The sequence below is a fragment of the Callithrix jacchus genome, chromosome 4, assembly GCF_049354715.1.
Source record: "Callithrix jacchus isolate 240 chromosome 4, calJac240_pri, whole genome shotgun sequence".
In the NCBI taxonomy this organism is placed as follows: domain Eukaryota; kingdom Metazoa; phylum Chordata; class Mammalia; order Primates; family Cebidae; genus Callithrix; species Callithrix jacchus.
The window spans coordinates 48,472,302-48,498,979 of record NC_133505.1 but is presented as its reverse complement, the minus strand read 5'-3'; the positions used below and the strand labels follow the sequence as shown (position 1 = coordinate 48,498,979).

At 43.0% G+C, this 26,678-nt stretch overlaps 1 long non-coding RNA gene across 1 annotated transcript in view; it reads left to right on the top strand.

The window, feature by feature from the left end:
* The window catches only part of LOC144582140 (uncharacterized), a 140,120-nt gene extending 113,890 nt beyond the window's left edge, over positions 1-26,230 (top strand). Inside the window, exon 3 of the long non-coding RNA XR_013534207.1 lies at positions 26,094-26,230. This is a non-coding gene — a long non-coding RNA (uncharacterized LOC144582140). The remainder of the gene's footprint in view (positions 1-26,093) is intronic.
* Positions 26,231-26,678: the final 448 nt, after the last annotated feature.

Sequence of the window (26,678 nt, the reverse complement as noted above, 5' to 3'; positions counted from 1 at the left end):
TGTTGTGACATGAGCCAGTTTTCTTTTTCAGGCTGAAAAATATTTGATTGTATATTTATACACTTTGCTCATCTGTGGGACCCTTGGGTTGCTTCTACCTGTTGTCTCTTGAGAATAATGCTGCTATGAACATGGATATACAAACATCTGAGGCCCTGATTTCACCTTTTTTGGTATACCCAGAAGTAGAATTTCTGGTTTGTATAATTCTAATTTTGATAAGCTACCATACATTTTTACATAGCAGCTGTACTAGTGTATACTCCCACCAACAAGGCTTCCAATTTCCCTGCCTCCTTGCTATCCCTTATTTTGTGGTGTTTTCTCATGGTAGCCATCCTAATGAGTGTTAGGGGGGATTTCATTGTGGCTTTGATTTGCATTTGCCCACTGATTAGTGGTGGTGAGCGTCTCTTCCTGTGCTGCTTCACCGTTTGAATAGACATCCCTCTGATGAGTCCTCTGCCCACTTCTTTAGTTGTTGAATTGCAAGAGTACTTGGTATTTATCCTAGATATTAACCCCTTATAAGATATGACTTGCAAATACTTTCTTCCATATCACAGGTTGCCTCCTCACTCGATTCATTGTGATTTTTGCGCAGATTCATTGTGATTTTTTTTTTTTTGTATTTTTTTTAAATTTTTTATTGGATTATAGGTTTTGGGGTACATGAGCAGAGCATGCAAGACAGTTGCGTAGGTACACACATGGCAGTGTGCTTTCTTTTCTTCTCCCCTTCACCCACATTTGGCTTTTCTCCCCAGGCTATCCCTCCCCACCTCCCCCTCCCACTGGCCCTCCCCTTTTCCCCCCAATAGACCCCAGTGTTTAGTACTCCCCTTTCTGTGTCCATGTGTTCTCATTTTTCATCACCCACCTATGAGTGAGAATATGCGGTGTTTCATTTTCTGTTCTTGTGTCAGTTTGCTGAGGATGATGTTCTCCAGATTCATCCATGTCCCTACAAACGACACAAACTCATCATTTCTGATTGCTGCATAATATTCCATGGTGTATATGTGCCACATTTTTCCAATCCAGTCTATTATCAATGGGCATTTTGGTTGATTCCAGGTCTTTGCTATTGTAAACAGTGCTGCAATGAACATTCGTGTACATGTGTCCTTATAGTAGAACGATTTATAGTCTTTTGGATATATACCCAGTAATGGGATTGCTGGGTCAAATGGAATTTCTATTTCTAAGGCCTTGAGGAATCGCCACACCGTCTTCCACAATGGTTGAACTAATTTACACTCCCACCAACAGTGTAAAAGTGTTCCTTTTTCTCCACATCCTCTCCAGCATCTGTTGTCTCCAGATTTTTTAATGATCGCCATTCTAACTGGCGTGAGATGGTATCTCAATGTGGTTTTGATTTGCATCTCTCTGATGATCAGTGACGATGAGCATTTTTTCATATGATTGTTGGCCTCATATATGTCTTCTTTCGCAAAGTATCTGTTCATATCCTTTGCCCACTTTTGAATGGGCTTGTTTGTTTTTTTCCTGTAAATCTGTTTGAGTTCTTTGTAAATTCTGGATATCAGCCCTTTGTCAGATGGGTAAACTGCAAAAATTTTTTCCCATTCTGTTGGTTGCCGATCCACTCTAGTGACTGTTTCTTTTGCTGTGCAGAAGCTGTGGAGTTTCATTAGGTCCCATTTGTCTATTTTGGCTTTTGTTGCCAATGCTTTTGGTGTTTTGTTCATGAAGTCCTTGCCTACTCCTATGTCCTGGATAGTTTTGCCTAGATTTCCTTCTAGGGTTTTTATGGTGCCAGGTCTTATGTTTAAGTCTTTAATCTATCTGGAGTTAATTTTAGTGTAAGGTGTCAGGAAGGGGTCCAGTTTCTGCTTTCTGCACATGGCTAGCCAGTTTTCCCAACACCATTTGTTAAACATGGGATCCTTGCCCCATTGCTTGTTTTTGTCAGGTTTATCAAAGATTGTATAGTTGTATGTATGTTGTGTTGCCTCTGGTGCCTCTGTTTTGTTCCATTGGTCTATATCTCTGTTTTGGTACCAGTACCATGCTGTTTTGATTACTGTAGCCTTGTAGTATAGTTTGAAATCTGGTAGTGTGATGCCCCCCGCTGTGTTCTTTTTGCTTAGAATTGACTTGGCTATGCGGGCTCTCTTTTGGTTCCATATGAAGTTCATGGTGGTTTTTTCCAGTTCTGTGAAGAAAGTCAATGGTAGCTTGATGGGGATAGCGTTGATTCTGTAAATTACTTTGGGCAGTATAGCCATTTTCACGATATTAATTCTTCCTAACCATGAACATGGAATGTTTCTCCATCTGTTTGTGTCCTCTCTGATTTCGTTGAGCAGTGGTTTGTAGTTCTCCTTGAAGAGGTCTCTTACGTTCCTTGTGAGTTGTATTCCAAGGTATTTTATTCTTTTTGTAGCAATTGCGAATGGCAGTTCGCTCTTGATTTGGCTTTCTTTAAGTCTGTTATTGGTGTAGACGAATGCTAACTCTATAGTCCAATGTATGTTTTTACCTTGGCCTATGCTTTTGTCATATCCAAGAAACTGTGGCCAAATTAAATGTCAAACTTTACTGATGTTTTCTAAGTTCTATAGTTTTATGTAAGTCTTTGATCAGTTGACTTTTTATATATGGAATAAACCTTGTGCTGTAAAGCAAAGTTCCAACTTCTTTATTTTGCATGGAGTGTCTAGCTTACTCAATACCATCTGAAGAGGCTGTTCTTTCCTCTATTTGATGGTTTTGGCATCCTTGTCAAATAACTCGACCATAATGACAGGATTTACTTCTGGGTACTCTTCTATTATATTGGTCTATGACTTTATGGTAGTATCTAAGTATCTAGATTATTGTAGCTTTATAACTTTGAAGTCAGGAAGTATAAGACTTCCAACCTCGTTCTTTTTCAAAATTGTTCTGGCTATTCTGGGTCTTTTGAAATTCCATATGCATTTAGCTAAAACTTTCTATTTTTTTTAAAAGCACACTAAGATTGTGATGGAGGTGATACTAAATTTCTAGATAAATTTGGATAGTATTGCGATTAATAACTCTCCAATCCACAAACATGAAATGTCTTTGTGTCGCTCTTTCATTAGTGTTTTGTTTTCGGTGTATGTCTTTTACTTCCTTGGTTTATTCCTAAATATTCTTTGTGACTTTAAGTTTTTCCTTATTTTTCACATCCTGCTACTTAACCAAATTTGCTTATTTAATAGGACTTTTTAAACTTAAGTTCCAGGATACATGTGCAGGATGTGCAGATTTGTTACATAGGTAAACATGTGCCATGGTAGTTTGCACCTATCATCCCATCACCTAGGTAATAAGCCCCACATGCATTAATTATCCTGATGCTCTACCTCTCCCCACCCCCATCCCGCAGGTCCCAGTGTGTGCTGTTCCCTTTCCTGTGTCCATGTGTTCTCATTGTTCAGGTCCTACTTAAAAGTGAAAACATGTGGTGGTTGGTTGTCTGCTCCTGCATTAGTTTGCTGAGAAGAATGGCTTCCAGCTCCATCCATGTCCCTGCAAAGGACATGATTTCATTCCTTTTTATGGATGCATAGTATTCCATGATGTACACGTACCACATTTTCTTTATCTGGTCGATCACAGCCACGTGGGTTTATTCCATGTCTTTGCTACTGTGAATAGTGCTGCAATGAACATATATGTACATGTATCTTTATAATAGAATGGTTTATATTTCTTTGGGTATATACTTACTAATGGGATTGCTTGGTCAAATGGTATTTGTTTCTAGGTCTTTGAGGAATCACCACACTGTCTTCTACAATGGTTGGACTAATTTATGTTTCCACCAACAGTGTAAAGTGTTTCTATTTCTCCACAGCCTCACTAGCATCTGTGGTTTCTTGACTTTTTTTATAATTGCCGTTCTGGCTGGCATGAGATGGTATCTCACTGTGGTTTTGATTTGCATTTCTCTAATCAGTGATGTTGAACTTTTCACGTTTGTGGGCCATCTTTTGAGAAGTGTTTTGAAGTGTCCATGTACTTTGCCCACTTTTTGATACGGTTTTAATGGGCATTTTTGTGGAATCTTTAGGGTTTCCTACATAAAAGATCATGTCTGAACAGATAATTCTTTCCAATGTAGATGGCTTGTTCCTTTTTCTTCCCTAATTGCTCTTACAAAGACATATCCAGTACTATGTTAAATAGAAGTGGTAAAGACAAGGCATTCTTGACCTATTTCCAATCTTAGAGTTTCTAGTCTCTCACCACTGAGTATGATGTTGGCTTGGGTTTTTCATATATGACTTTTATGTTGAGGTAGTTTCCCTCTCTTCCTAGTTTGTCTTTAATCATGAACAGGTGAATTTAAGTACTTTCTCCACATCAATAGTTCTTTTCCTCCTTCATTCTCTGAATGTGGTATATTACCTTGACTTTCCTTTATCATGTACAGAATCATCCTTGAAATCCCGGAATGAAACCCACTTGGTCATGGTGTATGATCCTTCTAATGTGCTGTTAAATTGTTAGTACCTTGTTATCAATTTGTCTCAATACTTATGAGTAATACTGGTCTGGTGTTTTTTGTCTTTAGAGTCAGGGTAATGTTGGCCTTATAGACTGTTTAGAAGTGTTCCCTTCTCAATTTTCTGGAAGAATTTTGGAGGGATTATTTTTAAATGTTTAGAATATACCAGTGAAGTCATCTGGTCCTGGGCTTTTCATTGTTGGAGGTTTTTAATTACTGATTAAATCTCAATTGCTGGTTATAGGCCTGTTCAGATTTTCATTCTCAATAAATTGATTTTGTATGTTTCTAGGAATTTGTCCATTTCATGTAGGTTATCCAATCCTTTGGCAAACAATTATTCCTAATAGCCTCTTGGTCTTTATTTTGCTTTTGTAAAGTCAATTGTAATGTTTCCTCTTTCATTTCTTTTTGTGTTTTTTTTATTTTTTTGAGATGGAGTCTCTCTCTGTCCCTCAGGCTAGAGTGCAGTGGTGAGAGCTTGGCTCACTGCATCCTCTGCCTCCTGAGTTCAAGCAGTTCTCCTGCCTCAGCCTCCTGAGTAGCTGGGACTACAGGTGCATGCCTGGTCAATTTTTTGTATTTTAGTAGAGACAGGGTTTCATCATGTTGATTAGGCTAGTGGCAAACTCCTGAGCTCAGGCAATCCACCTGCCTCAGCTTCCCAAAGTACTGGGATTACAGGCATGAGCCACCACACCTGGCCTCTTTCATTTCTCATCTTAGTTACTTAAGTCTCTTAAATCCAGTTGTCAATTTTGTTTTTAAAGAACCTAGTTTGGTTTCTGTCTCTGCTCTAATTTTTATTTCTTTTGGCATCTTTCTTTTTAGGTTTAAGTTGGGAAGTTATATTGTTGATTTTCAGCTGTCTATGTTTACAGCTATAAATTTTCCTCTCAGCATTGCTTTCATTGCATCCCATAGGTTCTGGTATATTCTCTATTTTTATCAAGATTTTCTAGCTTGTGATTTTTTCTTTGATTAAAAAGTGTATTGTCTGATTTCTAGTTTTCGTTTTCTACTTTTATTTCATTGTGATCAGAAAAGATACTTTGTATAAATCAATCCTCCTAAGTCTATTAAGACTTGATTTGTGGACTAGCATATGGTCCATCCTGAAGAATGTTCCATATGCACTTAAGAAAAATGTGTATGCTGCTAAGGTAGTGTTCTGTACATGTCTGTTAGACAAGTTCTATACAACTTGTCTGTACTGGTGGTCAGGACATAGTTCCTTATTGGTCCTCTGCTTGTTGCCGTCATTGAAAGTAGGGTGTTAATTTGCAGTTGAGAAGCGATTTCTGTCATTTTTTCTTCTGTTTGCTACATATAATTAGGAGCTTTGATATTTGGTATGTTTCTCATTGTTTACATATTTGCCTTCAAACATATTAAGCCTCACCCCTACTTCTGAGGAGCTTTGATCTATTGTGCCCCTCTTTGCAGAATCTCTCATCCCCAGGAGTCCATGAGTCTGCAGCCCCCTGCGTCTCATGCTGTAGAACCTGCCACTGCTTTCAGGGGCTTCCAACCTGATATTCAAAGGATGCTGCCGTGTCAGTGCTCAATTGAATAACCAATGATGATTACTTGATCAGAAATCAATCCTTTAGGTTTTTCACAAAGAAGTGAGAACTTGGCAAGTTCTTTCTGTTTATGTGCTAAGGGAGGAGCCAGGATTTGGGCAGTTTGCTTCTAACCACCCAGAGATGTGGTCAAGCAATGGTGAGCAAAAATGCTGAGTAATTTCCTATCATTTTGAATGTGATTTCTTGGGTCGAGCATGAGGTGGGTTGCTGAAGCTTCTAAATTGGTTTTTAGAGTTCTCACAAAGCTACTCTGACCTGTATACTTTGTGTTTCCCTAACATGGGTGAGGGTAGGGGAGGGGATAAGCCAGTGCTTTCCATTCTGCCATCTTGCTGTCACTTCTGCAATTCCTTGTTACCTTTTCTGTGCATCTCTTCCTGGCTTTGTTTTTGCTTCCAATATCCTGCATATGTGCCTCTTCTTTGGTAGGACTGCCCTGAGAAATGAAACTACCTCAATTGTAGGCAGAGACAGCCAGACATCCCTGGGAGCTTATCTCCTTGGAACAGTCCTTGGGCAGTGACTGGAATGAACATTACGCCTCTGGCATTGGGTGCAGAACCCTCCTGTAGGATCAGGCTGAAGCTGCTTTCTGGGACCTTGCCTAAATCATATCCCTGCTTGATTGGCTTTCATTTCCCTGCCCTACTTTTGTGAGTCCCTTACTAGATTCTCCTGGCAACCTTTCCTTAATCATTTGTACTTATCTGCACCTCAGGTCTGTTTCTAGGGTCTGTTTTGGGGCATTCCCAAAGTATATATTGCATTTCTCTTTGCAAACAGCAGCATATAGCTTCTCAGGATTTAAAAGCAAAAACAAACAAACAAAAAAACAAATGTTATACATGCAACTTTTCATAGTAGAAAAATAGGTTTTTCCCTAAACCCCTGTCTGACTTGTAGAAAAGCTTGGATGTTGTAAAGGAATATGGGACAGGAGAGAACTAGCAAAGAGAACAAAATTCTCTGATTACTGGTCCTTTTGGGTCCTAGGAGAAAAGAGATGGCATACTTAATAGTCTTAGAGTGTTGAATAAAGAGACTCTTTAAAGAAGTAGAGGCAGGGTTAAGGGAACTAACAATGATGAAACACCAACAGATTAGCAAAAGGAGCGCTTACCACCACCAGGAGCTGGAGGGGTGTGCTGTTACTGGAACCCAGTATGAGCTGTAGCCATGGGGGCAAAGTCACTCAGCAGGAACTGTAGCTTTTGGTGAGGTCAGCCAGCAGGTCACCCTGAAGCAGAAGTTGTTACTGGAACCCAGTATGAGCTGTAGCCATGGGCGGGAGGTCACCCAGCAGGAACTCTAGCTTTTAGTAAAAGAGCACAACACTGCCAAAGATACCTTTGTAGGGAAAGGAACAGAGGGAATCACCCCATCCTGTTCTACTCATTTTTGGCCTCTTATGAGTGCTTTCTAAGAGCTGAGTCTACTAAAAGCCACAGGGCAAGTTTAGAAGACACAGCTGTGCTGCCAAGACACCCTATAAGAACAGGCTTGCTTTCCAGGTACAGGAAGCCACTCAACCAAGGTCATGAAGCCACATACATCCAGTGACTGAGAGGTGTGGCTGCAAAAGCCCAGCTGTGTTACCACACACAGAACAAATGGAAAATACTTGCTTTGTTCTCCCCTGAGCTGGCCAAAGCTTTTCTGGGCCTGCATAGCAGTCAGCTAGCTTTCTCTGCTTAATCCTGCTGCTTCCCCTTCCTTTCACCAGTGTCAATACCTAATAAACACCTTGCATCCCAGACTGCCCAACCCATAACAGTGAGAGAGATGAGTGATACAGTCACAGAAGTTAGCCTCTTGTGTGTGGAGCAAGACTGAGGATGGCTCTAGGGGGAAAAATACAGAATAACCAGTATGTCTATGCTTAGCTGTCACTCCTGTGCTCAACTGTTCTAACTCTTTAAAAGAAGAGAGGAAGTTAACCTGACGCCCTTCAATCTGAGGGCCTGAACCACTTGGGGAACATGTGTAGGAACCTGGGGAGCTATGATTATGAGGTATGCATGCCTGTCACATACTCAACAATGTGTAAGGCTGTCTGCACTTGGCTGGTGCTGTCTCCAGTGGCCTATGTGTGTGTCAGCCCTGTGTGAGACTCCCCCGAGTGCTGTCAAGGAAAACTCTACGATGCTAAATGATGCAGCTCTAAGTGGGATGATTAAACAGTTCAGTGACAGGAACATCATCCCAGGGAGAAGAGCAACAGGAGGCTCCTGAGGACATGCCTGAGTGCATCACAACAAGGTTCTAGTGAAGGGAGCTGGCTAGCAGCACAGGAAGGTGGTGAATGCAACTTGTTCCAGGAGAAAGATGACCTTGCCCTTTTTGGGTGGAACAGTCCCCTCTGCACTAAGGTGCTCTGCTCAGGGATGGTAGGAAGCCACTGTGCTCCTCAGGCTGGAGCTAGGGAGCTGTTGGACCGACACAAGCTTAAGGCACAGTCACAGTTGTCAACACTGTGCCATTTGTTCCGAGTCCCTCTGGCCCTCTTGTGTAATACTGCATTTCATCCCGATCTTCTTGCATTTAAAGATGCAACTCTTGCCTATGTTAAGTTTCTCCCTGTCACAGAGATTCCAGAACAGACTTCAGAGTGCAAGGTGTTGATTAGAGGTCGAGGCCTATGAAAGCAGTGAGGATGTAGAAAGGGGAATAGAAGATAATCCAAACTCAACAGAGCTTCAGCTGACCCTGTGAGGAACTCTGCAGCCACTCCTGCCCTCCAGTTTTGGGCCAAAATGAGCGGGCCTCTCCACCTGACCTCTCTGTCACCAGGCACAAACTGCTCCAGGAAGGACTCAAGCCCTTTCTTGATCTGGGTGGCATATCTCCATGTTTAAAACACTTTCCCAGTTGTGGCTCTGGTAGCCTATAGAATGGGCCTGCTCTATGACCAGTATGTAGACATCCCAGACTATGGATGGGAAAGGATGACAGCCCTTGAATCCCTGATAAAGTGGAATAGGAGCTACTCCTGCATGAGACAATTGGGTCCTGTGATGGATCACAGAAGTTCCTATTAGTCACGGGTTCTGTAAAGTTTGACTTTAATTTGTTTCAGAAGTTCAGCTTGAACCTACGCTCAGCCTCCTTGGCACATCCTTGGTGTCCCCTCCTCCCTAAGAGAGCCAGACTCAGACTGCGGACACATGCGCCTACTATAGGTATCCTCCTCAGGCATGGGACTAGATTACAGAGCAGTAAACACATTTAGAAGCTGGAAGATTAGATATCCATTAGTAACTGAGTGTCGGCCAAACTGCCATTCCCGAAATGGGAGAGTGTTTTCCCTCTCTTGACCCCTAGTTCCCCTCTGTGGGCATCTGGATGGTGTTTCTGCTTTGGGAGGAGCTGGATTATGCTATCACCCTGAGCCCTTCAGATCAGATGCTGCTCTTACCCATCTCCCTACTGCTTGTCTTAGCCCCACTCTCTGGCCACAGATAAGGAATGGATGTGTATGGAGCTCAGGAGAAGCTACAGTCACCTCGGGGCCTCTGTAGTCTTTCCCTGGCTTCCCCCACCTGCAGGCACTTATTCCAGGCTGTGCTGTGTTAGGATGAGACTGACAGCCTATTTGCTTTTGTCCCCACCCACCCTGAGCATCCTGTCACTTGTCTCCTTGAGCTGCAGTCTGGAAAGATGAGGCTTGCATTGCCTACTTTTGCCCAGCTATAGTTGGGAGGGTAATCAGAAACGTGCCTGGGTAACCAGACATTCCCAGATCCCCCTAGGACTGAGCTCTAAGCCCAAAGCCAGATTTCCCCAGAGACTCAGGATCCTGCCTAGCTAAGGATTCCAAGCCTCTGGCCTGGTTATTGCCACTGAGAGCTACTCTTTCACAAAACCTGCAGTTTGCTGGACCATATACCACTCTTGGAGCATAGCTCACTGGCAGGGGCTCTTTGAAGGCACACTGATGCTGGGGGATCATTGGGTGGCCTAAAAGGCTGCTTTTAGGGTTATTCCATTCTTAGACGCGCCTATTGGTTAAGGTGGGACCAACTCCCAAATCCCTCTGCCTCTGGAAGGCTAGAGGGAGCTGTCTGCCAAGGGATGTTGCTGATGCTGGGGCTGGCGGAGCTCTGCAGATGTTCAGCTCTTGGGATCTGTCAATGGGTCCCTGATAGGAAACTGATGGCTCAGTCAATTTTGGATCATTCAAAAAACGGCGACTTCCAAAAGAGCTAAGTTTGAAGCTATGGGTCAGGATAGAACTGTCTCAGTCCATCTGTGTTTTTATAACAATACCATAAATGATGTGGCTTATAAACAGAAATCTATTTCACACAGTCCTGGAAGCTGGGAGGTCCAAGATTAAGGTGCTGGTGGATCTTGTATGTGGTGAAGACCTGGTTCATACATGACAGCTTTTTGCTGTGTCTTCAAATGACAGAGTGAGGGAGGTCTCTGGGGTCTCTTTTATAAAGGCACTAATCCCATTCATGATAACTTTACTCCCATGACCGAGTCACTTCCCAAAGGCTTCACCACTAACACTGTCTTGTGGGTTAGGATTTTAGTGTGAATTTGGAAGAACACAAACATTGACACTATAGCGGGAAGCACAAAGAATGATCAAAACATCAGCAAAGCTGTTACCACGCCCAAAGGTGTTAGTGGTGTCCAGGTGGGGAGGTCACCAGAACCCAGGGAGCCAGTTCAGAAGAAAGTACAGCCTTGAGTACAACAGTGACTTTTTGTCAAGGGTACAGGCAGCAGGAGGTGACTCTCCTGCCTCTCCCTACTATTAATTATCCTTCCCAGTTTCCACATAAACTGAAAACAGCCAGGAAACAGGGCGAGGAAAGCCCAATCGATGCCATTCACACAGCTCAGCCATCCAAGGCAGTGCAGAGTGGGGGCAGATGGAGAGTTTATCTGGAGCAAGTAGGACACATGGGTACAGAGCTTTAACTTCTCAAGTGCGTGTACCCCCATCAAAGCTCATTCCCAAGTCTGGTCTCTTATATGCTTGCCTTTTATGTATTACTGCATAACAAATTACCCTAAAAAGTACTGTCTTACAACATACATCTATGACCTGACGGTTTCTGTGGGTTGGGCATCTGGGACAGGGTATCTAAGGAGTTTCATCTGCTTGACTGGGACTGGATCTTCTGCTTCCACAGTGGCTGATTCACACACTCCCAGCTCAGATGACCAACCTATCCTGGTTTGCCCAGGATTGCTATGGCAGCTGTGACAAGCTACAACAGAAGAATTGACTAGTTGACAGACCATAAGGCCCTCAAATCCTAAATATTTAAGGTTTGGCACTTTCTGCAAGTTTGCTAAACCTTGACATAGACTTATGCTGAAAATTATCTCCAAAGGAAAAAAAGCTGCTTGGCCCCCACATTTGTGGCAGACACTCTACCCTGGTGAACACAACATCTGCAGATGCCACCTCAGGACTGACCTAAGCCTATCCCCATAGATAGTAGGTCCAGAGTCTCAGGATCCCACCTGCTTGGAGATTCCAAAGCCCTGAAGCTTGGATATCTTAACACCTGTTTGAAGTGCATCACAACATGTTTTCAGTTTTGGCATTATGGGTGAGAAACTCTTAAGACAGTATTGGTGGCCTGCCCACATCCACTTTTCTTACCACTTCAGTGCCCCCTAGCTCAACTACTAACTGTAGCTCCTATGACTCTTCACCTGAGGGCTTTCTCTAGCTATTGAAATCTAGCATGTGGTGGGCCAGAAGGCTGGGGGAAGTAACACCACTGAGAGAAGCCCTCAGCCAATGACTTACAGGAGTTGATGTGTGAATTACCCCAGCTGCCTCTTCCCTCCATGGGAACACCTCTGAGCTATGTGTCCTATACTGGCTCTCGGAATTCCCCTGTAAAAGCAAGCTTGCTAACACATCAATTGTTGACTATCTTCCCTTTGTCTCACTTCCTCCCTCCTTTCCTGGGATCCCTTCTAAATACTTTGCTCAAATCTTTATCTTGGGGCTCCTTTGTCAAAACTCAATTTAAAACACTGGACACTAAGACTTGACATGGCCCAAGAAAGCCCTAGATCGGGCTTAGACAGCTGACTTCAGTGGTTCACTTTGCCACTTACTTGCTATATGACTTCGTGGTTCGAAAGTGTGACTGTGCCCAGTTTTCGTCTATAGGATGGGAATGATACCTTCTTGAAATCCTGATTGAGACTAATAAGAAATACCCAAGAGTTCCTTTGACATGAAACCTGAGTCATTGGAATGGAATGACCAGATGGAAACTTCTGCCTTTTGCCCCTAGTTGTGGGCACAATAACCACCACTCGTTTGACCTTCTGTCAACAGTGTGATGAAGAGTGCTGCCTTGTGGGTGATTAAGTGGATCAAGCCAGAGTAGAAAATGAGAGCGCCCCTGGGAGTGTCCTGCTCCCTGAGGAGCCCGAGTGGGATGGAGGCGTAGGTTTATCTCAACTCACTGGGACAAGGAGCTGGAACTGGTGGTATGCCATGGTCTGAATGTGCCCCCAGTAGTTCATTTGTTGGCAACTTGGTCTCTAATGTGGCAATGTTGGTAGTTGGGACCTTTAGGAGGTGACCCACCTTCGGGAGTTGTGAGGTCTGGGCCCCTGTGAATAGATTAATCCATTCAGGGACTAATGGATTGGGTTCTTGAGGGGAAGAGGTTATGAGTGGGTCTGTCATAAGCCAGTTTGGCCTTTTCTCACAAGCCCTTTCAGCATGTGATGCCTTCTACGGAAGGGTGCAGAAAGAAGACCATTGCCAGATGCAGCCCCTCAACCTTAGACTTCTCAGCCTCCAGAATTGTATCAGAATTTTCTCTATGAATTATCCGACCTCAAGTATTCTGTTACAGCAACAGAAAATGGACTTAGGACATGCTGTACATGATGGCACTCTTGGATTCAAGCTGTTAATGGGTTCAAGTGAGGTCCTTTGAGTGCCGAAGCCTGAGGACAACTATCTGCCAGATCTATTGGTTTTCCATGGATGACAATGCCAAATGTGATGTTGGTCCTTAGGAAGAAGAGGCATTCTATGGAATTTCTGAACATAATACATTACAAGCCAGGAAGTGGTACAGGAAGTATGTGGAATGTAATGTACCTGAATTATTGAATTGTGGGGGTCTTAATTTCACTATATCACTAACTCAATAGGAAGTATGTGGAATGTAATGTACCAGAATTATTGAATTGTGCGGGTCTTAATTTCACTGTATCACTATATCAATCGATTCACAAAACATGCTAACTTTATTGTGACAAATGCTGATCTAAATCTAATACTGCTTAACTTGCTTGGAGTTTGACAAAACTATTGTCTTGGTGCTGAAATTAACATCCCATCCCAAGATGAGAGCAACAGAAAGAAGGGTATTGGGGATAATGGTCTCTTATAATAGGAAATTCCAGAGCCAATATACGAGGCAGGCTAATACTTTCAAAGGTAGTTGGATAAGCTAACAGTCCAGATAATAATTCTAGATAGGATATAGTCCAAGAAAAACTTTTGGAGGTGTGTGAAGTGCATTGAGCAAGATAGAGATGGGTGGGATTGAGGGAGAAAGGTAAGCTGGCAGCAAAGGGGCTTGTAAGAAAGAGTTTAAGAAATAGAAGCTTTCTGAAGAAAGCTGAATGGTCATGGAAGCCATCATATGGCCTTCAAGTCCATCTTGAGTTAGAATGTAGCCTAACTGTTTACAAGCTGAGAGCATTTGGGCAACTTTCATGATTTCAACTCCAATCATCAGCTTCTTAATATATAAAAGGGGGGATTCACAACTACTTCCTAAGTGTGCTAAGACGACTATAGCACCATGTTGGTAGGATGTCTAGCACACAGCAAATGGTCACCAACTGGTGGCCACTGTCATCCTATATGGCCTGCAGAAGGATATGTTGGACTACAGGGCCCAGAAACTAGAAGTTATGTGGAGACACACTTGACGTTAGAAGGACTGTGAATAATGGTGGATGCCCTAGGGATTGAGGGGACTCCCCTGTACTGAGCAGCAGCTGCTGCAGGATCATTGCTTGGCTGGGCTGCTGAAAAGGATTTTGAGACAGTCTTGGATAGGTAGTCAGATAAGGCGTTTCTAAGGTCACCTCAAACCCTGTTAGTGATGTGCACAAATCTTGTTTTCAGACCCACTAGGCTTTGGGTGGACCTTGTTCTGACCAAAAACTGTTTTGTTTCCAAATCTCCTGTTAAAACCTTGTTGTGGCCGGGCGCAGTGGCTCATGCCTGTAATCCCAGCACTTTGGGAGGCCGAGGCGGGTGGATTACGAGGTCAAGAGGTCGAGACCATCCTGGTCAACATGGTGAAACCCCCTCTCTACTAAAAATACAAAAAATTAGCTGGGCATAGTGGTGCGTGCCTGTAATCCCAGCTACTCAGGAGGCTGAGGCAGGAGAATTGCCTGAACCCAGGAGGTGGAGGTTGCCATGAGCCGAGATTGCGCCATTGCACTCCAGCCTGGGTAACAAGAGTGAAACTCCGTCTCAAAAACAAACAAACAAACAAACAAAAACCTTGTTGTATTTCGTTGCCCAATCAGCGATTTTCATTAGGAGTAGTGAGGTAGCTAATGGGTGTGAAAAATGTTTTGACTTCCTTCAAATGTAATAAAAAAGCAAATTACACTTCAGCGAATTTATTGCAAATTGAGGTTCTGCACATAGCCATGCCCACCTCAGACATGTTCTTAAACCTGTGCAAATTTAATCACTATAAGTGCACCGGGGGAAGGCTTGCTATTTAACCCACATCCGAGGAGGATTTGGATTCATGAGAGGAATGGATTTGCTTGTATTAGATTTAAAGTGACTAGTGAAACCATTTTCCAGTTACTACTTATTTTAAAATGAGTTATGTTCTCAGAAGAATTCCTTGGATCATTAAGTATGGGGAAGTTAAAGGACCCTTGCAAGTCCTGTAGACCACTGTTTTTGCCATAGGTCTTGACCTTGCCTTTGCCAGCCCTGCCTCTGTGACTCTTCTGGATGTTTATGCATGTGTTTGCATGTTTATATGCATATAATATGTTATATATAAATATAAAATAAATATATATACACACACATTTTTTACTGGCTATACAGAATCTGTTAGTGAGCCTCCTATTTTCCTTGGACCTTTGGAGTACTCAGGGCTGATTTTGACTGTCAGCCTCTGCATCTCTGACAGCTTTTTCTCTGAAATTGTAAGGCAATTGACATTACCTAAGAGCTGCCCTCAACCAGTGACTGGCCCGAACATAAGTACCCCAACTCCCTCTTAAATACACATACACCCAACCCTGGGGAGATAATTCTGAGACATTAACTCTACACCAGTACCCAGTGTCTGAAAAAGGAAGTAAGTTCCTGTTGCCCTTGCTCTCTGTGGCTTTATTGGCCTCCTTCCCTTCCCTGTATCACTTCCTATGCCCTTACCAGTTCCTCTGTGTCTCCCAAGTAAACCTGCATTGAATCCTTTCTGAGGGAACATAAACTAAGACCCTCGCTGTGTCAATCCCTTATGAGCACTATTACTAGGTTCACTAGCAGGACATCTGTGTGTGCACACCTTTGTCTCCAAAGATCTCGAGGAGGAGCAGCGCAGCCCTCAAGCTGTGCTGTGACGAGATCATGGGAATTGGGACTGGGGTGCTGTTGTAAGGAAAGCTGCCAAGGGTCCATTTGGCTGCATGTTTAAGACTCAAGTTCCAAAATTAGGGCATAGATTGCTGCAGGGAGGCAAAGTATTCTTAATCCCCTTATCCTGAAATTACCCACCTGTTTGTCTCAGATAAATTGACTTTTCTAGATTCTAAACGTGAGTCTGGCATGAGGGTGTCTGCTACTGCCCCCTTGAGAGTTTCTTTGTTAGCAGACAATCCTGCCTTTCCCTATACCTGCAGAATCAGTGGGGAGGGGGTTCTCAGTTAAAGGCTTAGCAAAGTTCTTGGTATCATGCGGTGGCGCAGGCCTGTAATTCTGGCTATTCTAGAGTCTGAGATGGGAAGACCGCTTGAGCCCAGGCGTTTGAGACCAATCCTAATCAACATAGCAAGATGCTTTCTCAAAATGAACTAAAACAAAACACAACCAAGTGAAACACTATGAGATTTGCCAGGCACAGTGACCCATGACTAGTCCTAGCTACTTGGGAGGCTCAGGCGGGAGGATCCTTTAGGTCCAGGAGTTCAAATTCATCCTGGGCAATGTGGTGAGATCACATCTCAAAGTTTAGCAAAACTCTGCCTCCTTTGACTTTATCCAAATATCAACTTGGACAAAATATGCCTACTTCTATGCACTGATTTCCCCATCCCTGCAAGGGAGAACACAACCTCCTGGGAAGATTTGAGGGAAACTGAGATAGCTATATCTTTGCATAGAGCGTTCTAATCAATGTCTTATGGCTACTGACCTTTTCATATATAAGGTATTCACTTCTTCAGTTTACTTTATTAATATTGACTCAGTTCATTATCTCTGTCCACAAATTCAGAAGGCATGTTAATTGCTCCTATCTTAATAGAAGTAAAACTCCTTCAGTAGCAAGCTCACAATTTCTGAGTAGGGCTGAGGTTGAAGTTCAGGTGGAAGAACCTTGGATGGCTCACTGCCACTTCATTCTGGGCCTGTCAGAGATTTCAGAGTGTTGATGGATTCTCAATGTCCCCTGACCCTCATATTTGCTCCCATGAATATGCTGTAGATATCCAAAGGTATTTAGAATGTCATCATTTTGGTTGGGGTGGGGAGGGAGGTGCTCGTTACCCTGGTGATATGATAGGCCTGTTTCACAGGGCTTCTCCCTCTAGTGTATAGCCACTGATGCCAGTACAGGATGGTTCAGTGGAACTGAGCTGGTAAGAAGCAGCAGAGGAGAGTCATGGGCGAGGTTCACAAGGGAAACTTTGAATTTTAAATTTGAAAATGGTGACTGGTTTCTTACTGGTAAATACCATTTGTAAATCGCTACAAGCGTATTAAGTTTTATCCAATGGCATCACTTTTGTATTGGTCCCATTAGGTTTCTGATCATTGGTACATGGAAATACCTCTCCAGCTCTTCCCTCTGAGTTAGATGGGACCTTGAATAAGAGGTGGCACTTGAGGTGACATTGTGGAAAGGAAAGGAGCAAGGCATATGGCAAGGTGGAGATACATGGCATAGAGGGGGTGCTAAGGGTGTGATAGGATTCCTTAACTCTAGAGTTCCTTAGGACAATTCCCTTGGTTCCTTGCCTGGATTACTAGACTCCTGTGACTTCTGTTTGTAATTCATTCCCAACTTAAATAACTTCACAGCAATAATTGTCATGGGAAGAAAGGAAGGTGATCAACTTTGCTGAAGGTATACCTTGAGGACCTGACAGTAAATTGTATATGGGGACAAGGAGTTTACCGTTTTGCCCTAGAAAGGAATATAGACAATTCTTGGGGCTCAAGGTGAATCTTTAGCATCGATGCCCTCATATGTCCCATTTGAGTAGAGCTGTGGTGAATCTTCTGTGGGACTTAGTGGGAATGGCAAAGGTTTGATAGAAAAGAGAACCAGAAAGCAGGCCGAGGTGGCAAAAGCTTCAATGTAAGGCTATAAGCTGCCTCAAGGAAGGCAGGACTCTCATTCATCTTTAGTCCCAGGTGACAAGATGTTTTGATAAATCTGATCCATGTTTGTGTTCAGAAAATGCATGTTTGAATGAGTGGAGGGACTCCTGGGAGCCGTCTGGGCTGCTGGAGGTGAGCTCAAGCTCATAGTTGGGTTCTGTAAATGTCAGGGTCCTTGGAGGGGAGAAGTAATTACAGTTCTAACATTTGGAGCATGAGGCAGAGCTCATGGAAAGTGATTGGCCCAGTGAATTATTAGGGAAGCTACTGAGTGGAATGGGCAACAAATTTTATTGGGAAGGTGCAGTGGGCATTCTCTCACTTTCCTATTGATACTGCTTTTCCTCCCAGCCTTTCCACCCATAGAAAGGACCACCACACTGCTATACCGTAAATACTTGTTCACAAGCTGCCTTGATTGTGAAGGAAAAGAGTAGGAAAAATTCAAGGAACAGAATGCTCAGGGTGGTTGGGGGGAGGCAATCTAGCACAGAATAGGTATATTAGGGTTCTCTACAAAGACAGAACTAATAGGATATGGGCATATATGAAAGGGAGTTTATTAAGGAGAATTGATCCACACAATCAGAAGGTGAAGTCCCAAGTTGGACCGAGCCACTGCTGGCTGTTCCTCAACTCCCAAAACATCAAAGTAGGGAAGTGGACAGTGCAGGCTTCAGTCTGTGGCAGAAGGCCCAAGAACACCCGGCGAACCACTGGTGGTAAATCCAAAAGCCAAACAGCCTGGAGTCTCATGTTTGAGGGAAGGAAGCATCCAGCATGGGAGAAAAAGGCCAGAAGACCGAGAAAGTCAGCTCTTTCCACCTTCTTCCACCTGCATTTTCTAGCCATGCTGACAGCCTGTTGGCTGGAGCCCACCAAGATTGAGGGTGGGCCTGCTCTCAGTCCACTGACTCAAATGTAAATCTCCTCTGGCACCCTCACAGACACACCCAGAAGTAGTACTTTGCATCCTTCAGTCCAAACAAGTTGACACAATATTAACCATCACTGTAGAAATATTCACGACACATCTGAATGACTGTATAAAATTAGGGTCACTTTCTCTTTTTTTGACTTTTATTTTTTGGACCTAGCCCATCATTTTTTATTTACAGTGTTACCTGCCTACAGCAAAGACAGCCTAGCTCCAGAAAGCTCAGGCACTCGAGTCACCCATTTTTCTGTTAGCAAGGAGGAGGATGTTCCACTGTCTTTTTTCCAAGATCATCTTTGGATAATTTACTAGATCCCTTATTTAGAGACTTACCTAAAATTTATCTAAAACCTCCAACCCCCTCCCCACCACCAAATGAGGGATAGTCTCATCATAATCTTACCCCGTTGAGGTGGTTGGTGGTCAGAGCTGCTTCTGTGCCTGAACCAGTTTTATAACAAGGAATAGTAGGAGTGAACCTACTACTTCAAACCTTAGATTCCTGATTTTTTGATTCAGAAGATAGGGTCCAGTGTTAAAGCTACTTAGTCTGACATCTGGAATTCCATGAGCTACCCCAGTCTTATCAACCCAAATTTCTGATGTCTGTATGGGCTTAAACCGTGGAATAATTTCTAGAGAGGGCTCTGAAATTAAAGCAACTGAATAGTCTATATTTTATAAGGCCATCCTTAAGACTAGAGATGGTCGTTCTTTTAACCAGAGTTTCTATTCCTTTTGTATACCCTCTTCCATCTCCACAGTGCTGGTATCACAGCTATACCATAAATACTTGTTAACATTCCATCAGAAATCATAAGCCAGGAAAATAGTACATCTTGGGATTTCATCCACTGTGGCACTTCTGTCAAAGTCTGTTTTGTGTTGGGAAGTAGGAGTCAAAACCTAGAGCATCGCCCAAGCTGTTTCTTAAACACCATGTGACTCTCGACATGTTTCGGTGTTTTGTCTCCATCAGCCCCATTTGTCTCCTGCTCCAGCTCTCTATCTGGGTTCTATGGCTGGATTGTAACTTAAAGTAGAAATGTTCCTGGGAGAGGCAAGTGATTAACCAAAACATTCTAGACATAAAGCTTTAGTTCCTAGGTGCAGCTGGAGAGAAATGAGGAATAGTCTAGGGCACAGATAAGTGTATTTGAGGGTATGTGGGGCTACTGGAGGCTTTTTCCCCTATAAAATTCATAGCTCCCAAAGAATAAGTCATGTCTTCTCTCCCCAGTGTCTGGCATTTAAAACACAATTAATGAAATCTTACAGTATAACTGACTCCCAGTCAGTTGCTGCTGACCATAAAGAGTTGGTCAAAAAAAGGAATGAGCCCCCTGAAAGTGCTTTTTCTAACTCCCTGCTTTCCTCCCCCTGAAAGTGCTTCGCCTAACTCCTTGCTTTCCTCCACCCTCACTTCTCTGTCCTCCCTTGTGCCAGTGGCCCATGTCCCCAGATGACCTGATTGAGGTGCTAGATTGTTGACCTGATTGAGGAGGAGGAGTTTACAGCTGTGGTCGAGTCCATAACATGCAAGTCTATTAAAAGCATCAGTTCATCAAAGTTCATGATGTTAACTTGCTGGGTAAGGGGTCCCATTGGATTAGATTTTTAATTGGTATGAAATGCAGCCCAGAAAACTGGGGTCTTGGGGAAACTTTATTCCTCAGCCTGGCAATAATTAACCAACCTCCTCCAGAGTTACTGCCCCCTGAAGTATTAGAGTTGTTAAATCACCAGGCAGGAGGAAATTCTATTATCTAGAAGCCCAACCCTTACATATTCAGTTCTCTCCTCCACTCCCTTCCCATCTTGCTGTGAAGGAAGTTGTAAGTGAGCTATTTCTGACCCAAGCTGCCATGGAGACTAGGATCCTATAGAACTGCATGACCATAAGTGAACACCTGTTCCTCTGGGTATCATCTCTAACTTGTTTTTCAGGGGCAAATACATAGGAAATTTAGCATGTTCAAACTGCTATACCAGAATATCATAGGCTGAATGGCTTATAAATGTGTTTATCACAGTTCTGGAGGGTGAGATGTTCAAATTCAAGATAATGGTAGATTTAGTATCTGAGGGCCTACTTCCTGGTACATAGATGATGCCTTCTCACTGTATCCTCAAATGATGGAAATAGCAAGGTATATATCTGGGATTTTTTATAAGAGCATTAATCCTATTCATGAAGGCTCCATCCTCATCTTCATGACCTAATCACCTTCCAACATCACATTGGTGATTAGGTGTCAACATATAAATTCAGGGGAAACGATAGTATCCCACCCTTAGCCCTCTAAACCTTGTCCTTCTCACACTAAAAATACATTCACTTAATCTCAATACTACCAAAATTTATAATTTCTTCCCGTATCAACTTCAAAGTTGAAGTTCAAAATCTCATCTAAATATTATCTAAATCAGATATGGGTGAGACTCAAGAAGATGATTCATCTTAGAGCAAATTTTTCTCCAGAGGCGACCTATGAAATCAAACATGTTATATGCTCCAAAACACACTGGAGGGATGGACAAAGGATAGGCATTTCCATTGTAAAATAGGGAAATAGAAAATGGTATTAGGTCCTAAGCAAGTCCAAAGCTCAACAGGGCAAACAACAAATCTTAAGGCTCCAGAATCTTTTTTGACTTGACGTCCCACCTCTAGACCCCCTGAAGTGGAAGTTGGACCCTCAAGGCCTTCAGTGGCACCACCCTCATGAGTTTGCTAGGGGTACAGCCCATACCACAGTTCTCATGAGTTAGAGTAGGTGACTGTGGCTCTTCCCTCTTCCAGGCTGGAATCACACAACAGTAGCTCTATCAGTTTTGGGGTCTTAGAAATGGCTCATCCCCCATGACTCTGTGGGCATTGCCCTGTAAGGGCTTTCTATGATGGGCCCTGCTCCACAGTTCTTTGGGGCATCCTTGGCAATCTTAAGTAGAGGCTGCTGTACCTCTGTAGCTTTTCCTGGTACAGTGCACACTGCAGCTGGTGTGGCCAATGTGTGTGACAATGGAGCTCAGAGTGGAGCCTGTGATGTGAGGTGGCACCACTGTAGCAGCCCCTCCTTCAAAATCATCCTGGCCCGTAGACCCCTGTATTCTGGGCCTGTGAGCAAACCAGAACCCTGATTTTTGAATTGTTTTCAGGGCTTATCTTCCATTGCTGGAAATGGTGCTGGCTTCTCTTAGATTACTGATTAATCTCTTTATCAGATGGTCACTCTCTTGTTTTCTCCTAAATATGCTTTCTCATTCCTGCTAATTCCTGATAATAAAGCAAATTGAAGTTCTGCTTTCCTTTTGGTTAAAAATTCCATCCTTAAATTGTTTCTCTTTGTGCATTTAAGCATTCAAAAGAAGCCAAGTCACACCTTCAACTTTGCTTAGACTTTTTTTCGGCCAAATATCCTATTTCATTGTTTATAAGTTACACGTTTCACAAAACACTAGAATATAAACATAATTCAGCCAAATTCTTTGTATGATCACTTTTCCTCCAGTTACCAATTTTCTCATACCTCATCAGAATGGCCTTTACCATTCATATTTCTATCAGAATTCTGTTCATGAGCACATAAGTATTCTCTAAGAAGATTGAGGCTTTCTCTATAGCTCCTCCTACTCCTTATTACCACCCCCCCCCAACGAGAATTGCCCTTTACAGTCTGTTCATGGCAATGCAGGCTTTATCTAGCATGGACCTCAACTCTTCCTGCCTTTACCCACTATCCAAAGCTGCTTCCACATTTTAGTCGTTTGTTGCAGGGGCACCCATCCTGCTTTTCAGCACCAGTTTTGAGTCTACTCAGGCTGATATAACAAAATACCTTAGACTAGAAAGCTTATAAACAAACGTATTCTCACAGTTCTGGAGACTGAGAAGTTCAAGATTAAGGCACCAGCATATTTCATGTCTGAGGGCCCATTTTCTGGCTTATAGATGTACCTTATTGCTGGTAGAAGAGGCAAGGCAGCTGTCTGGGACTCAGGTTCTCTTGTAAGGGCAAAAATCTTATCCATAAAGGTTCCACCCTCATGACCTAATCACCTACCAAAGGCCCTACCTCCTAACAACTTATAATTAGGGTGCAACATGAATTTGGGGAGGACACACAAATTCTGATCATTGGAGAGTCCTTTAGACTGTCTTTCCAGGACTTAAGGTTTTCTAGTACCCTCTCTGTAAGCCTGTAAGCCAAGACTGTGGAGCAGGGTCACAAACTGTGATACAGTGATACAATGTGGAAAACAAAAGGCAAACTTTCCCTACGATGGAATAAAAACATATAATGCAAACTAATAGTAATAAATTGCCAGTCCATTCTGTAACAGAATACCTGAGTCTGGGTAACTTAAAGAATAGAGATTGATTATAGTTGTGGAGGCTGAAAAGTCCGTCAAGGGACCACATCTGGCGAAGGCTTCTTGCTGTGTCATAATGTGGTGGAAAGCATATGGCAAGAGCATTAGGAAGGGGCCCAAACTCATCCTTTTCATCAGAAACACAATCCAGTGATAACCAACTCTACTCCATGTTAATGGCATTAATGCATTTGTAAGGGCAGAATCCTCGTGACCTAGTCACTTCCTAAAGGTCCCACCTCTCAGCACTGTTGCATTGGGATTGTCTCCAACACAAACCTTGGAGGACTCATTCAAATCAGAGCAAGAATAAACAGATACATGTAATAACACAGATGAATCTCAATCTCAAAACTTTTTTTTTTTTTTAGTAAAAGAAGCCAGGCATGAAAGAGAAGCTGAGTCCATGTAAACTTCAAGGACAGGCAAAACCTGTTGTTGTGGAAATTAGAATAGGATTTGCCTATAAGGTGTCAGAAAATAACTACTACAAGTGTGTGAGGGAGGTTTCTTGGGTAGTGGAAAGTAGTCAAGCACCACATGATGTTTTGGTCAACAGTGGACTAAATGAGTTGGTCCTGTAAGACTGATACCATGGCTGGGCACAGTGGCTCACACCTGTAATCCCAGTACTCTGGGAGGCCGAGGCAGATGGATCCACGAGGTCAAGAGATGGACACCATCCTGGGTAACATGGTGAAATCCCATCTGTACTAAAAATGCAAAAATTAGCTGGGCATGGTGGCATATGCCTGTAGTCCTGGCTGCACAGGAATCTGAGGTCGGAGGGTCACTTGAACCTGGGAGGCAGAGGTTGCAGTGAGCCAAAATCGTGCCACTGCACTCCAGCCTGGCAATAGAACGAGACTCTCTCAAAGAAAATTGAGATATCTGTTTAGATATGTGCAAATATACAAATACTTACTATTGTATTACAATTACCTACAATATTCAGTAATGTGCTATATAGGTTGGTAGTCGAAGAGTAATAAACCATATAGCCTAGGTGTATAGTAGGCTTGTACCATCTAGGTTTAAGTACACCGTTTGCACAATGACTAAATCACCTAATGCATTTCTCAGAACAAATCCCCATCATTAAGCCATGCGTGGCTATCGTTGATACATTGAGTGTATGGTGGTTAAACAGGCATATATAGTTGTTAAAATTCATTAGGTTGTGCACTGAAGATCTATGCATTTCTCTATATGTAAATTTTACCCCAATAAAAGAGAATTAGAATTGAAGGAAACAAATACACATACCTCCTTTAACTCGGCAAACTGTACTGAGAATTTGTCTCATGTCATTAAACAAGTATATAAAAACTCATTGCAGTGCTTATAATAGAAAAAAATAGAAATAGAACTTAAATGCTCAGCAGTATGGTTAAATTATGGTGGCTCTATACAACGGATTGCTCTTTGGCCATGAAAAAATAATGCTGAAATGTACTTTGACATGGGAAAATGCAAAATGTGATGAATTATAAACATTAGAGTATAAGTCCATTTTTGCAAACACTAAATGTAAGTGGCTTTGTTTGGCTTAATTACAGGCAGCATTTATGCTTTTCTGAGTCCTATAAAGTATATAACAGTATATGTGTCTATAATTTGTGCAACTTAAATTTCTAGTTGTATTCTTACACACCTTTAATTAGATTTGGGACAGCTCCTACCACAGTGCCCAACTCCTAGACTGCCAATGCTCATGGCCTGTTTTTCCTCTCTGTCTTTCCCTTCTACTCAGGCTCTCAATCTTGTATTCCTATTTTCTCTAGAAAAAAATCCAGGAGCTTGGTTTCTCCATATCACTGATATGCTGCCACCATTTAGTCTGGAGGAAGATGCCCATTTCTTTTTTGGGTTTGAACTTTCAGCCTCCTAGCAGTGGTCTGCTTCCACTCACATCAGTCCAGTCCATAAGTCTAGGTTTGTGCACTTTGCTCTTTCATGAAGGTGCAGAGTGACCTGGATGGGACCTATATACCCTTGAGAGCTTTAAGAGCCAGCTCGTTAGTGCCTTGCTCCTACTCGCAGGCCCTGGCCTCAGGTTCCAGGTGAGGTATGCACATGTTGGGCACACCAGGCTGCTTCTCAAACTCTGATTTGGGTCCCATCTCCACACTCTTCCAGCTGTCTTGTCCTCCTCTAGCACTGTCTTTGGGCTCACACCTTCTTTTCACCTACCTTTTATTCTAGGCTTTCAGATTCTGAGACTCTCAGCTTAAAGCGCTTGTCTATTTTTCACATTTTGCACAAAGAGGTAGTACAGATAATAGGTTGAACAGTGCCCCCCCCCACCAAAGTATGTGAAAGTCCTAACCCCCAGAACCCTGTGAATATGACCTTTTGGATATGAAATCTGAAAATTAGATGACATCCCGATTTTAGGATGGCCCCTAAATTTAACGACAGGTAGCTTTATGAGAAAAATGAGATATCTGACATACACACAAGGCCATGTGAGGGTGAAGTTATGCTGCAGCGAGTCCGTATACACCCAGAGTCAGCTGAAGCTGGAAGAGGCAAGGAAAGAATCCTCCCTAGAGCTTTGAGGAAGCGTGGCCCTGGCCATCCCTTAATCTCAGACTTCTGGCCCCAACACTAATGGAATAAATGATGCCACTCAATTTGTGGCAATTTACTCTAGCAGCCATAGGAAACAAACACAGGTAGTTAACTGGCAAAGCATCTGTATCAGTCCTTCTACCTGGAACACCTGAGCAGGTAGAAGAAGGAACTGGTTTTTGTTTGAAAGCCTGATGGGAGGGCTGGTGTGGATTCAATGCAGTCTGAGGACTGATTCCAGGAGACTGAGTTTGGAAACAAATTAAGTGAAACCAGGAAAGGGGGAGGGGCATCCAAAATGAGCCTGTGTGATGTAGCAAGCTTGTTACCACCATGGACAAGGGAGATGTGTCCTTGCAGGGATTCTCCAGGAGCTGTAGCAGTCCCACCACCACCCCAGAATTGCCTGCTCATGGGTCAGATGAGGGGGAATATTTACAACCTGGCTCCTTTGCCTTGTTGGTCAAGTCACCTCATTGGACATTAACTGCTCATTACTTGTGCTGCTTTCAGCTGTGCCTGAAAAAGTTGGAAGTAATGTGAGATGGGTGGTACCAGTGCTGGAACTGGTGTGACAGCTGTGGCTGGAGTACATGTGGGCTGAGAGGACCCAGGCAGGCCACCAGAGGTGTGACCTACAGTGCAGAAAGGTGAGTCTTCAGACTTGGATTGCAATCTGTAACTTCAGGGAAGTGCTCTCAAAACCATCAGCATGCTTAATTTCTAACTGCTCATCTGACTTCCCAGATCCGATGAAGGTTTGATAGGAATGAATACGAAAGTATTTCATAAACTGTAAAACGCTAATAAATACCAACAAATATTGCCATTGTATAGAATCTGCCCAAACTGCAAGAGTCTGTTTCTTCAAGTTTCAGCTCCATGCTTCACTCCTCTTCCCCCTGCCTCATTCCTGGTCAGGTCTTGTAACATCTCCAGCCGGTGTCCTACCCAGACTAGCTGCAGATGCAGGCTAAGGGGAAATTAAGCATCTTGGAAGATGCTACCCAGTGGAGGAATTTGGGAGAGAATAGTCTCCCCAGATACAGAAGGAACTTGCTCTCCTCAGAAGCATCTTTTCCTATAAAACCTAATTGC